Source organism: Populus alba, chromosome 11 (genome assembly GCF_005239225.2).
Source record: "Populus alba chromosome 11, ASM523922v2, whole genome shotgun sequence".
NCBI lineage: Eukaryota > Viridiplantae > Streptophyta > Magnoliopsida > Malpighiales > Salicaceae > Populus > Populus alba.
This window is the reverse complement of record NC_133294.1, coordinates 8,170,761-8,184,474: the sequence shown is the minus strand read 5'-3', so window position 1 is coordinate 8,184,474 and position 13,714 is coordinate 8,170,761. Positions and strand designations below refer to the sequence as shown.

General features: G+C 32.1%; 1 pseudogene; it reads right to left on the bottom strand.

Annotated features, from left to right (window-relative positions):
- Positions 1 to 1,758: 1,758 nt before the first annotated feature.
- Positions 1,759 to 13,714, bottom strand: part of LOC118037048 (probable LRR receptor-like serine/threonine-protein kinase At1g29720) — a 61,161-nt pseudogene continuing 49,205 nt past the window's right edge.

Below are 13,714 nucleotides of genomic sequence, written 5' to 3'. Positions count from 1 at the left end.
CCCACATGTTTTTTATTTTCGGACCGCAGGTAAGGAAAAGCAATGAAATCATGCTTTTCACGCACTGTGCATGCTAATTGCACTGTTCACTGAACAGTGCAATTAGCATGAACAGTGCACACTAATGCATTATTCACTTTTTTTTACGTGTATTAAATTTTTTAATATTTTTATTTTTTTTATAAAAAAAAAAAATACTAGTTAAACAGTGCACATTAATGCACTGTTCACGTTTTTTTTAGTGTATTAAATTTTTTAACATTTTTATTTAAAAAAAAAAAAAACTAGTAAAACAGTGGACACTAATGTACAGTTCATTTATTTATTTAGTGTATTAAATTTTTTAACATTTTTATTTTTTTTCAAAAAAAAAAAAACACTAGTTAAACAGTGCACACTAATGCACTGTTCACCTTTTTTTTTTCAGTGTATTAAATTTTTTAACATTTTTTTTTTTAAAAAAAACACTAGTTTAAAGTGAATTAAATTCACTCGTACTGTAATGTGAACAATATTTTTTTCCCGAAAAACTAGTTTAATGGAAACTGTAATTCTGAATTCTTATCAGATAAATTCCGCTAAAAAAATTATGAAAACTGTAATTCTTATCAGATAAATTTTGTACATAATGGAATTATAAATAGTTTAATGGAATAATAAAAAATATTTTATATAAAATATTTTTTATTTCATGATGTAATATAAGTAATTAAATTTACAATATTTAAATTAAAAATCATTAGTATTAATATATATATATATATATATATATTATTTTATAACCTCAATTTGAAAAGCATTTTTTTAACCAAACACATTAAACTACTTTTTCTTCAACCTCAACTTCAACCACAGTTTTAACCAAACACCTATTTTTTCAAACCAACCTCAACTAAAAGTACTTTTTATAAAACAACTTTTTTCAAACCACAACCACAAAAGCTACCGCAATACCAAACACACCCTTAATTTCCATAACTACCTTGAAATTTCTAAACACACAAAGTCAACATAATATATTTTAATGAGTATGCATGCACTCAAGAATTTTTATCAATATCAATTTTTATTTTTATTCTTTTAATTTTATTTTTACAATAATTAAAAATTAAATTATACAAAATTATCCTACCATTTAATATGCAAACAACATCCCATACAATGGACACATAATAATATACAATATGAAAAGTATAAAAAATATGAAGGCAATGAAAATATAACTTATAAGATCTAAATTGTACATTATTTCACTAACATCCAAGCTGTAAAATCTTAAACATCATCTAATCATTATCAGCTAATATTTTTTTAGTTTGATAACTTTTTTTTTTGTGTTTAAAAAGTTTTTTTTTTTTTTTGTAAATCATGTATATAAATTTGCTGGTTCTCCAGCCATGTATATTTTTTTATTTGATATATATACTTACTTTTGATTAAAAAAAAACACAAAATCTAAAAAATCAAATAAAAAAAATTATAACACAACATAAACAAGGGATAATTGCATTAACAGTACATGAATTTTATTTTATTTTTGTTTATATACACCAACTTAAGTAAGAATTCTAATCAAGCACTTTCATCCAAACTCTGTTAGTTCCTTTTTTGCTTACGTGTACTTTGGTATTTATTAAAAAAAAATTGCAACATTGATAAACCAACTTTCAGTTTTCATCTGTCAAGTAAATAAACTTTTTTTTTTCCCATTAAAGTACACCATTTTTAAAAAATCTCATACAAAAACAAGCTGATTCCTTCTTTAAATTTAAATTTTATTAAAAATATTCATAATATCCATCCCCATAAATCGGGAGTAATAATCACTGGCCAGGGAGAGTGCCTTGGGCTCTGAATTCTCACAACCACGGAGATAGCTTTCAGAGACCGTTTACATATATAGAATTATAAATCCATAACCATACCAAGATGGATGGTAAGCAACAAAACGTTGTGTAGACGTCTAACTATTGATCCTCTGTATCATCATTATATGATTACAAACGAAGCTCCAAGCATGTCTTTGGCTTTTTTCAAATTAAAGACGAGGTTTCCCATGGGCAGATGTAGAGGAATTTCCAATCCATGATTTATCTGATGGAGGAAAGAGGTCTTGTGTGCTGTTTAAACTCTGGTCTGTGACCTGCTGATAGTGGCCTTTGACACGTTTGGAGTGTAAATCATCACCATAAATGCTAGGATCTGAGGTCACCTCCGGGATGCTGGTCTGTCCTTCAAGCATGCTCACCACTTCTGACATTGCAGGCCTTATAGATGGAGAAGCATTGGTGCATAAGAGAGCCGCTTTGATCATCCTCTCAGCCTCTTCCTTGTTGAATTCAGACTGCAGCTTTGGGTCCACTATCTCCATTAAATTTTCATTTTTTCGCAATACATGAGCCTGTGACGACAATTTCAAAGACAAATAAGAAGGAAGCTATGATATTTTACCAAATGTACCATGTTTTGCATTGAGAACTGATGCCTCACGCGTCCTTAATTCAGGATAGCAACAGAAACAGACTGACGATGATTTACCCAGTCAAGAAGACAAGAATTTTCGTTCTCTGGCCTGTAACTTGAGTTCCTCTTTCCACTGACAATTTCTAAGGCGACAACCCCAAAACTATAAACATCTGCTTTATCTGTTAGATAGCCCCACAGTGCATATTCTGGAGCCATATATCCTCTGAAATATATATATATATTTTTTAAATGCAGAATTAGTGCCCTTCAGAGACTTGAGGAGTATTACTATCATTAAACTTCACGAATTAAATTAGTCTCAATACAACTTACATAGTTCCAGCAACTCGAGTGCTAATATGAGTGTTCCCATCTTCATTGAGCTTAGCTCGTCCGAAGTCTGATATCTTGGCATTTAGATCTTTGTCCAGTAATACATTTGTACATTTGATATCCCTGTGAACGATCCTGATTGCAGATCCTTCATGGAGAAATGCTAAACCTCTGGCTATTCCAACACATATCTTATACCTTGTTGGCCAATCCAGCATCAGAGCACTTGTTTGGGAACCTGCTCCTAATAGGATTGTTGATAAGATCATTTCATGTTTGGTAGTTGATGCAGTGTTATAAAAAATATTTTTTACTGGAAATTTATCAACAAATGCTACCATGGTTACCAAAAAGTGCACGAGAGAGGGAGTTGTTTTCCATGTACTCGTACACCAGAAGCAACTGGTCTCCTTCAATACAGCATCCATAAAGCCTTACAAGATTGGGATGCTGTAAACAAGATATCATGCCTATTTCGTTCACAAATTCACGGTTTCCTTGTCTGGATTTAGGAGATAGCTGCTTAACAGCAATAATAGTACCATCTGCTAATTCACCCTGCATTGGAAGTCAATCACGCATCTAAATGCTATAGTGTTTTGGGGGCGGATTCACCCATGCATGATTCCAATAATAAAATTGTGATAAGATGAAAAATTCATTAGATGACAAACCTTGTATACGGATCCAAAACCACCCTCTCCAATCTTGTTTTCTGAATTGAAATTGTCAGTGGCCGCTTTTAGCTGCCTCAAGGTGAAGGAACCAGTTTTCAAATCTAGCCCTTTAAGCTCTGCACGTAGCAGTTGGTATGGGAGGATGACAGTCAGGAGACATATCGTGAAATAATAGAAATGCTTGAACATCATACATCCATGCACTACGCGCATTCTTTAGTGTGATTCGCCATTATTTAGAAAATTAAGAGAAGACTCAGTGTGAGGAAATGACTGATTTTACAATACCTCGTTCTTTTGTGTATTTGTGTCCATAGCAGAGCTTCCAATAAATGAAACCCGTTACCAAGAGAATAAGGAACGCTGCTGAAGTGACAACTCCGATCACAATAGGTTTCTTGCTTGTTTCCTCAGGTTCTGATATTAAATAAAATTGCAAACGCAAAGAAGGCTAAACATCCCATCAAATGGATAATAAACATTAACGCTGTAAAGACACCTGACCACTATAGCACAGTTCAATTCTCACCTTCACAATAAGTTCTGTAACCTGAAAAACCACAGATCACGGAAAGATTCTTAGATGGGATAATGAAGTGAGTGGAAGAAGCTTACAGTTACAGTGACAACAAAAATCAGGCTAATCACTTATGCAGATTGGTTTATGAGAAACATTAAATGTGTTTAATCTTATCAGTTAGGGGAGGGAAAAAAAAACCCAGAAAGCTCAGAAAATTGAAATAGAAATGAATTCAATGGTGTCCTATTGTATAAATTAAACTCGAAGTCTGTAAGTTTCAAATGAGAGGCAGAAAAGGAACATGTAACATACCTGAACATACGGATATAGCAGAAATTATAGGACCATAATTTCCTCTTATTGGAATGACAGTAGTGCCTTTTCCAGCCCAGTATAATCGGATCTCCAGGGTACGGTCTGTCACAGTGGTGTTGAATGCTATTGTGAAATTTCTGCTAGATCCTTTGGCTTCCTCTGTAAAGTTAAAATCCTTTTGCACTTGTATTCCCTGGAACAAAGTTTCCTACTCAAAAGGGTTCCTTTGAAAAAGAAAAAAAAGGACATCCACAATCTCTTCGGAAGGAAAAGATAATTAATTACCTGAATGTAAATATCAAAAACACGGCTTGCAACTTTGTTGTACAGTTTTTCATCTGTGAATTCTATCTCAGCAAAGTGGAGTCTGACAGTGTAATTCCCATTTTCTAGACAATATCCATAATAAGTGATAGACAGGGGAGTTTTACGTGCTGTTGCATACAATCCAGAGTCAACCAGATTAGAATTTGATTGAAGCGTATATTTGTTATCATAGAAATTTTCATCATCCATGAAATCTCCTGTGCTGCTGAATCCCCAGTTTGATCCTAATCTATAATAACTCCTTGCAGCAGCATTACTTCCACTACCTTGATCATGATCACCTTCATACAAGATTCTCCCATTCTTTACATCTTGTCCACCACAGTTTATATGGAATGAACCATAATCTGCAGCACATAAAACTAGTATACCATTAGACATGTTTCAATTTTCCGTTTTGTCATACTTATAGAAGCATATCAATGGGGAATGAGTTTACTTTACTACAAAGCTTCAAAACTATGATTAGTCACTGGTCAACACTTCATCAAGTGGCTTGCCATTGTCAGATTAGTTCAACTCAATGAATTCCTTCTGTCAACTTTTGGTTTCTGACGGTGAAACCAGTGATCAAGTTCTACTTCAAACCACGTTTTGATGTATAAATTTTCCAACAAAGTGACCATGAATTGACCTTATTAGTTTTTCGAGATAGAATCTAATTAAAAAGCTAACAATCATCAATGTCATTCAAACATTGAAGTACACCAATAAATATGGTACATCGATAAACTTTAATGGCACACTCGGATTTTATAAAGTGCACAAGTTCTTATTATGAAAAAAAAAAAAACATACATTTTGGGCACCGAGATATCTCTGAGCATGGAAGAAGATCGTTTCTGTATATCATGAAAATTATAGTATGTTAGAATAATAAATTGTTTTGTAGATTGAATTCTAAGAATCTGGTATCAGAAAAAAGCCTCGGAATCAGAATCAAAACATGCTTAAAAAAATTGTATCACTCAAGAAAAAGATTCAAGATGTGTTTGCTCTTTGAAAAAATGATAAACATTATACTCTGAGCATAAATTAATTCTGGATATCTATCTATTCAGCTGCTTAGGTAGGATTTAAAGATGTAGTATAGTTTATTATTTAGTTAAAATATCAAAATATGTTTTGTCTGAATTCCACGTTCATCCGAAGTAAATTGTATCTGTCTCTGCAACTCTGTACTCATGATAGCATATGTTGTTATCGCAAATAGGTACAAGATCTTGCTAGTAATTCTTTTGACCCTGTGGGATTTTTTGAAATCACATACAGCAGAATCTCTATTGCTAAATTTCATCTCCAGAAATATAAATACGAAAAACATTGCAGTCCACAGAGTATAAAAGAAGAGCCTTACAATTTATTATTGCTGGACGAGCTTCGAAACCAGTTTATATTATTCCTGATTTATAAACTCAAATCATTCAGTTTCAAAATCACCAAGAATATCCCATTTCAAATATTTATGAACATCCTTACTCTTTACTGCTGCTGCATCTTGGTGACCGTGAAAAGTTATTGTACGAAACATCGCTGGAAAAGATCAAGAAAACCATAAATCTAAATACCAACTTCCACAAGGTTAACAAATAAAGAGAATATATAAACTTCACGATGCATGCAAGCGCTAGAAATGCACTAGCTTTCATATAATGGTTTTTCTTTTATTGATGGTGATGGCTTGGATGACTAAGATTTAATTGTTTTCAAGGGAAATGGTTTATTAATTTTTTTTAGAATTGATCTGCTAGAATTTATGGATTATTTAAGGGGTATCGATCATAGTTTGTCAATTTTATTGTTAAGTTGAAAATTTTAAAAAAATTAATTTTTTTATAAAATTGATAACAATTAAATTGTATTAATTTAGATTGAATAAGTTGGAGTAACAGGTGTACCTGATAGGAATCAGGTATAGAGTATGAGATATGAGAGCAGATTGTAGTGTCTCTATCATAAGCATCCTAAGATATAGCTCGAGCCAACGAATCAATAGTCAATTAGGAGTTGGTTCAAGAAGAAATTATTGTTGTGACGGCCCAAATAGAGGCACAATATGATGAATGAAATAGAAAGCTATAAGAGAAAATAATGATATACATGTCAACTTAGTATCCTCCTTCCTAGAAAAGCATCTCCAAGAAAAGAAACTGTTTAGAAGAGCCAAATTGATAATGTAAATTTGATATTTTTTTATATATGCACTCCAATGAAAAAAAAAAGTCATTTAGAAAAGCTAATTGTATTTTAATATATTTGAAATTGATACAACTGTTTATTAATTATAATTAACTAATACAACTCCAATCAAAACCTTTTTTTTTGCATAAAAATATATTAAATAAACTTTTGACTCTTTTGATCAATATGTAGGAATAGGTCCCTTAAAATAGAAATGCTATTTTATCTCTCAAATATAGCTCTCCCCTTGGAGCTATAAACATGAGGGATGAAAACCAATTTTTCCCCCCCTTTTGGCTTTCTTTTTTTCTCTTCCCTTGGAGATGTCTTGAATCTTTAGGAGATTTTCCTCCCCCTCCCCTCGCAACTCTAACTTCTTTCTAATATATAATGAGAGCTTTTGCATAGATTGTTTACTTTCTAGAGAACAATTGTATTGCAAACTCTACATAATACACATACCAGTGTTCTATATATATACACATAGATAATAACATCAGCCTTCAAGTCATTTATGAAAGTTTCATTATTTCAATGAAGTCAGGTTTCCAACATCTTAAATGAAAGTCATAGGTCGATGGATGATTTTCAAGGTTTAAGGATAATATTAACTAAAATATTTTTTTAATGTTAATTTGGACCATTTATTGAAATTATTGAAATTTTTCTTTTATAAATTTTTACTTCAAGGAAAATTTTGAATGGAGAGAGAGCTTATAATAATTTTATGAGGAATATTTAAGAGAATCACACTCCAATTATGAAAGATCCAATCCAAAATTAATTTTTTATTCCAAATATTAAAAATTTTATTTTTTATTTACTAACATATAATTAATTTGTACCATATAAGTTGCATGATTTTTTGTATGAGGCACAATAGAAAGTCAAAAATATATGAAAGAAAGAGAGCTTCTAAGCTAGAATGATGTGATAGTTTGGAAAGATTTTGAATCGTCATACATCTCAGAGGCTATATTGACAAAATACATTGAGTATGTGACGTCCACACATTTCACTTGATGATAGGATTTTTTTTTTTACTACATCTATTTTTTTATTAGTTGTTTTTTATAAATATATTGAATTGACAACATTTTTTATTGCATGCTATAGTTTTTGTATGCAAGCCAAGCTTGATGAAACTTTTTGTTGAAATGCAGGTATAGAGTGATGGCCGTCAAAAAAGGGTGTAGCAGTTCGTTGATAGTCGAGCTCAATATTTTGTGGTATGTTGGTGTTTAATTATTTTTTTTTCTTAAGTTATTATGTCCTTGAATTTGATGAATTTATTTTTTCTTTATAAGATACATATAACAGCTGGTTGAAGGAGAGATACGTGGATGAGCCTTCAACCCATTTGGGTATCAGTCTAGATTTGTGGATGGAGGGAGAATCATTTGGTGGACCTGATAGAAATCGAGTATATGAACTCTCTAACACTATGACTGAGAATTTATGAATGACCTGTAGTACTTCAACTGTTGGATGCTCGCAATCAATTCTAAGCTATCAAACTTTGGAGTTCGTAGTGATGTTAGACCAACAGGTACAAGATCGGACAACCTATCTTAATGATAAATATGATGACTCACTACTAGTTATGGAGAATTTTGTTGATTGGTAATGGAGATGAGATCACAGATGGATGGTTCATGTTAGGGGTGAGCAAAAAAACCAACAAACTGATTAAACCGAGAAAACTAGAAAACAAACAACAAGAAAAACCGAACCCTGAAAAAAAATTGATTACATCGATTAAAATATTTTTTAAAAAATTTTTGGTTCAGTTTCAGTTTTAGTTTCATAAGCTTGAAATTAAAAAAACTGAATCAAACTAGTTTAGTTAAGAAATAAACCAAACCGAAAAACTGAACGGAACCAAAAAAACTTATTAGAAAGTCCAAAAAAACCCAAAAAACAACATAATTTTCAGTTTTTAATATCAAATAACCGAACCGAACTAAAACCGAATCAAATCAAATTGAACCGAAACTGGTTATTAGTTGAGTTTCAGTTTTTAACTTAAAATAACCAAACTGAACCAAAACCGGTTTCAGTTTGATTTTTTGTTTTTTTTTCTTTTACAAAATTTCAGTTTGATTGTTTTTATAAGTAGAAACCGAACCGAATAAAAAATAATCACCCCTAGTTCATGTGCACCCCTTAATTGCCCCTACGTTCCCGATGACAACTACTTCCTCCTCCTCATCCATTGCCGTTTTTATTTTAGATTTATTATATTCGATCGTAAAAAAAAAAAATTGATATGCTTTGTCCGTTTATAAATTCATCGATATATTTATTACTGACAGACTCACCAACAATTTATAAATTACCGACAATAGTTTTTTCGATAGACCATTTATATATGTGAGTCTTTCGGTAACATACGTATCGATGAATTGGTAGTGTAAACACCGACAAAATTTATCGGTAAAACTATTAAATCCGGTAGTGTTCCATGTTAAAAAATATAATTTATCTACAAGATGTGGTTCGGGGTCTCTCTACTCATTAACCTCCTGTGAGTATGAAATATAAGCATGAAGAATTATTTAGGGGGTGTTTGAGAGTATGGTAACGATTGCAATTTAAAGTGATTTTCACTCGGAAATACATCAAAATAATATTATTTTTTATTTTTTTTAAAATTATTTTTTATATCAACACATAAAAACAATCTAAAAATAAAAATAAATAAATAAATAAATAATTTTTTTTAAAAACACTATTTCTACTGCATTACTAAACACTGGCTTACTTTGAAGGGAGGGGAAACTGGGAATGAACTTGTTCATGATGCATAAAAGATAAGCATGACGAAATTGAATGCAGTGCTGTCAGCGGTGAGACTGCAGTGCAGAGAAGACGATGAAAGGAAGCGGTTTTTTTTAAATCAAAATTAATTACAGGCATATTATTGTGTTTCAGCGCAGAGAGGTCAAATCTCATACTTGTATATTCAGTTAAGGTCATGCAGTCATAAACTTACAGGCATTAGTCATGGATCTTCAAGGAAAGAAGGCAAAGCATATCAATATTCAAATTAATAAGTACTGAATCCAATGATGGGTGTAATTTAGGAACCTACAGATTTGGGCTGTTTTGGAGGAATGGGTCCTGCACTGTTCCAGTCAGCTTGTTGCCACTCAAAAACCTGGTAAGAACCACAATCATAGTATCAGCATAATTTATTGCGCCATCCTTGATAAGATTTCAATAACCAAATTTCAAATTATCAGACTTTAGCATTGCTCACGTAAACTGTCGTCGTCGTATTGTATTAGGAGGAATCTCCCCAACCAACTTGTTAAAAGTTAAGTCGCTGCAAGAAATTACAGCAAACAAAATTTTAGGCTTCAGTCTCTGAAGAAGATTTTACATCTTTGTAAATATATCGGCAATAAACAGGTGAATATATATATATATATATATGTCTCATAATTAAAGGTTATTAAATTCTTTGAAGTAATCCTCTATTTATATTCTTCCTTGGAGAGTTGCAGTGGCTTGAAATCACTACCTTCTCGTAGAAGCTCATCAGTTGTGAAAATAAGTCAATGTTATGTTAGAAGCTAGTTGTGATTCTTCTACTCACTCTAGTAGGACTTTAGTTATTATATACCCGGCCCAGGATTATATATTAATATGGGATCTTTAACTTATACTAACGACCTGATGATTCAGGCAGATCCCACGCACCAGCGTACATGGAGATCATATTGGAAAAATGTGGCAGAATTGAAATGTATAAAAAGAAATTCTAATTTGCTTAGCATGCAGCAGATGTAAGGCGATGAGTGAAGTTCACACTTACAGTGTTGTTTCCACTTTCCATGCGTTTTCTGGGATTGTTCCAGTTAAATTGATGTTCCTCAGAACCCTGACAACAAGTTACAGGTTGGCCAAACAGTCTGAACAGAACATATCCTGAACTCTACTGTGAAAAGTTATGAAGCAGTTCACATACAGGGTATCCCTTCGAATCGTCACGTTAGGTAACTGAAACTCTGGTCCAGGCATATCAGCAATCCTCCTGCATAACGGTAAGAGACCTTGAATACAAGTTAAATGTTCAATTCCCAATCTCTCACACACAGAGAATTCATCAATAATTAATACAGCAGGAGGTATGCAGCACAAGAAAGTGGTTTTACTCACAAATCAGACAACTTTTCCAAATAAAAAATCGCAAGAGGTATAAGTCCTTGCAATCCAGTCGCGTACAAAACACTTCATTAGTCACGAAAAGAACAAAAAATCTCAATAAAGTGTATCGTGTTGCATTAGAATGAATTAAGATCTTGTGAAGATAAACATCTCACAGCTTTTGAAGTTGAGTCCAGTTCCCAATGAACTCGGGTACGGTGCCATTAAGATTATTATCACTTACGCGACTGCACATTGAATATGTTAAATTATCAAAAAAAATAAAATTGTGTTCAAGGAAAATAAGTGAGGGCTTACAAATCCGTCAAGTTTTTTATCTGCGCAAGTGCCTCTGGCAAGGTCCCCACTAACTTATTGCCGGAGAGTATCCTGCAATTGTTAATTCACGGCATCAAAGCAAAGATTTGAAACTATTGAAAAAGAAATCTCTAGCAAGTCTTCACAATGAAGAATTTAGTTAAAATTTCTTACAGAGTTTTTAAGTTGACAAGCTTGCCAAGCTCAGGTGGGACAACACCAGAAAAACTGATTTGATTCAAGGTTCCTATATATATATATATTATAATTGCATTTGATAAAGTGAAATAACCATTAGAGAACAAAGTAAACTAGCATTGCTTGCAATATTCGAATAACTCAAACTAGAGGTAGAGCACTATAACAGATTCAAGCCATACAAGTAGGTGAGGGCAGTAAAACTTCCCAAATGTGCAGGAATATTTCCTGACAAGCGATTTGCAGCAAGCGAGCTGCATAAGAGGTTAGTTAGGAAGGAAGTTTTAAGCTCACTCTTACATAGAAAATAAGATAAACCAAGAAGAGGGGTGAATTTATAAATGAGCTTACATGAAAGACAGATATTTCATCGAAGCCCATTCCACCGGAATTGTGCCGTATAGATAGTTGCGAGTGAAATCTCTGTCATAGACAATGTTGTTGTATAAAAATTATTTTCCATCTTGAAAATTGCTCCAAAAATTTATATAAACGCTTGAAATTTTAATATAAACTGTGACAGACAATGGCAAACTCATAATCACATAACATCTGATGAGTATTAATTATCATCGAGGCATCTCAAGATTCATAATCATTTAATGGATTCAGAATTGAGGCCTCGAAGCAGAAACATGAGCCAAATATATATGTCCTTAATTAAGGGTTCTTACATTTTTTGGACATAAGTAAGGTTGGCTAATTCCGGAGGAAGCCTGCCTGGAAGACTGTAATCTTTGAGCAGGCTTTATTGCAAGCAGGAGAGAGAGACATCATTGGTCACAGTTTAGGAAAGCTAAGATATATATATATAAGAAAGAAAAACATAAAAATGTAAAGTAATTAAGAGGCTTACAATGAAGTAATGTGACAGTAATTATCATCAGTGATGCTGCAGTTACATTCGATGGTGCTGTTCCCTTCTAAGTTTGGTGGAGCAGAAGTCAGTTCTGTCTTAACGAGTCCATTCGGTTGACAACTATCGACGAACTTCAAGGATAGTTGGCCATCCTCGTTTACTGTCTTACCGAATTTGTCTTAACGCTTCAACTGGTGGGTTTTTTTTAAAAAAAATAAATAAATAATTCATGAGAAATGTGCACTATTCAAAACATTCTCAAATAGTTGTTAATTAATAATAATAACAATAATAAATAGATTATTATTTCAAAACATAAATAATAAATAAATAATTTGAGCTTCTCTAACAATAAAGAGCCTATATATTGTATAGTTAGAAAGAGTTTAAAAAAATTAGATATGACTAAGCCCAACAAGGGCCCAAATATTGTCAACGTAGTTTTCTAAATTCGAACAAAGATGATACTAGGAACTAGGAAGTGAAGGGGTAACTTTCATATGCCCCAAATGCCTAGTTTTCACCCCCCTTTTTTTTATGTTATTCTCGTTCCATCTACTAAAGTCTAAAATATAATAATTAAATATATGTCTTAATTACCCTTTAATTTTAACTTCTAAGAAAATCCTTTTTAAACTACTCTCAAAATAATAATAATAAGAAGAAAAACATTTACAAAAAAAAAGAAGTAACAAAGAAAACCTATATTTTAAGGATTGTATTTTATCTTTGATATTTGTATGTTTTTTTAATTTACTATATATATATATATTTTTCTTAAATATTATATTTTGAAGAATCTAAATTATCAAACTAATTTAGATAATTCTAATTGAATTATATTTCTGTTCACTCTGAAAAAAATCTTTCGATATTTCTAATTGAATCCTTTCGTTCCTAATTTCCGATTATAGGTTACAAGTGAGAAGCAAATCTGTTGATGTTTTGATCAGATGAGTTGAACAATTTGAAAGACCTCACTGATCTGATCTCAATATATATTACTGTGAAAACAAAGTAATACAGTGCTAGGTTGTTCTTACCTTCTCCTGGATGTAGCTGATCAGAAGCAAGCAAAGTAATAGAGCTCGAGAAACTGATCAATATCACCATAACTTGGCAAAGCTGAAACATCATTAACATCTTGTGCTGAAAATTGGCTGCAAAAGCTCGAATAAGTTTTTATTTGTCGAAATGAGACAGGCAGGGAAAAACTCTCTGATATTTTGAAACATGCTAAGAATTTTCTGCTCTTATTTTTTCATTTTGCAAATACTGATTGATGTAGACAGAGACCAATCTCTTTTCCACCTGGTGCTAAAGGACAACAAGCTATTTGGAGTTGATGATAGACTCAATTATATAGCT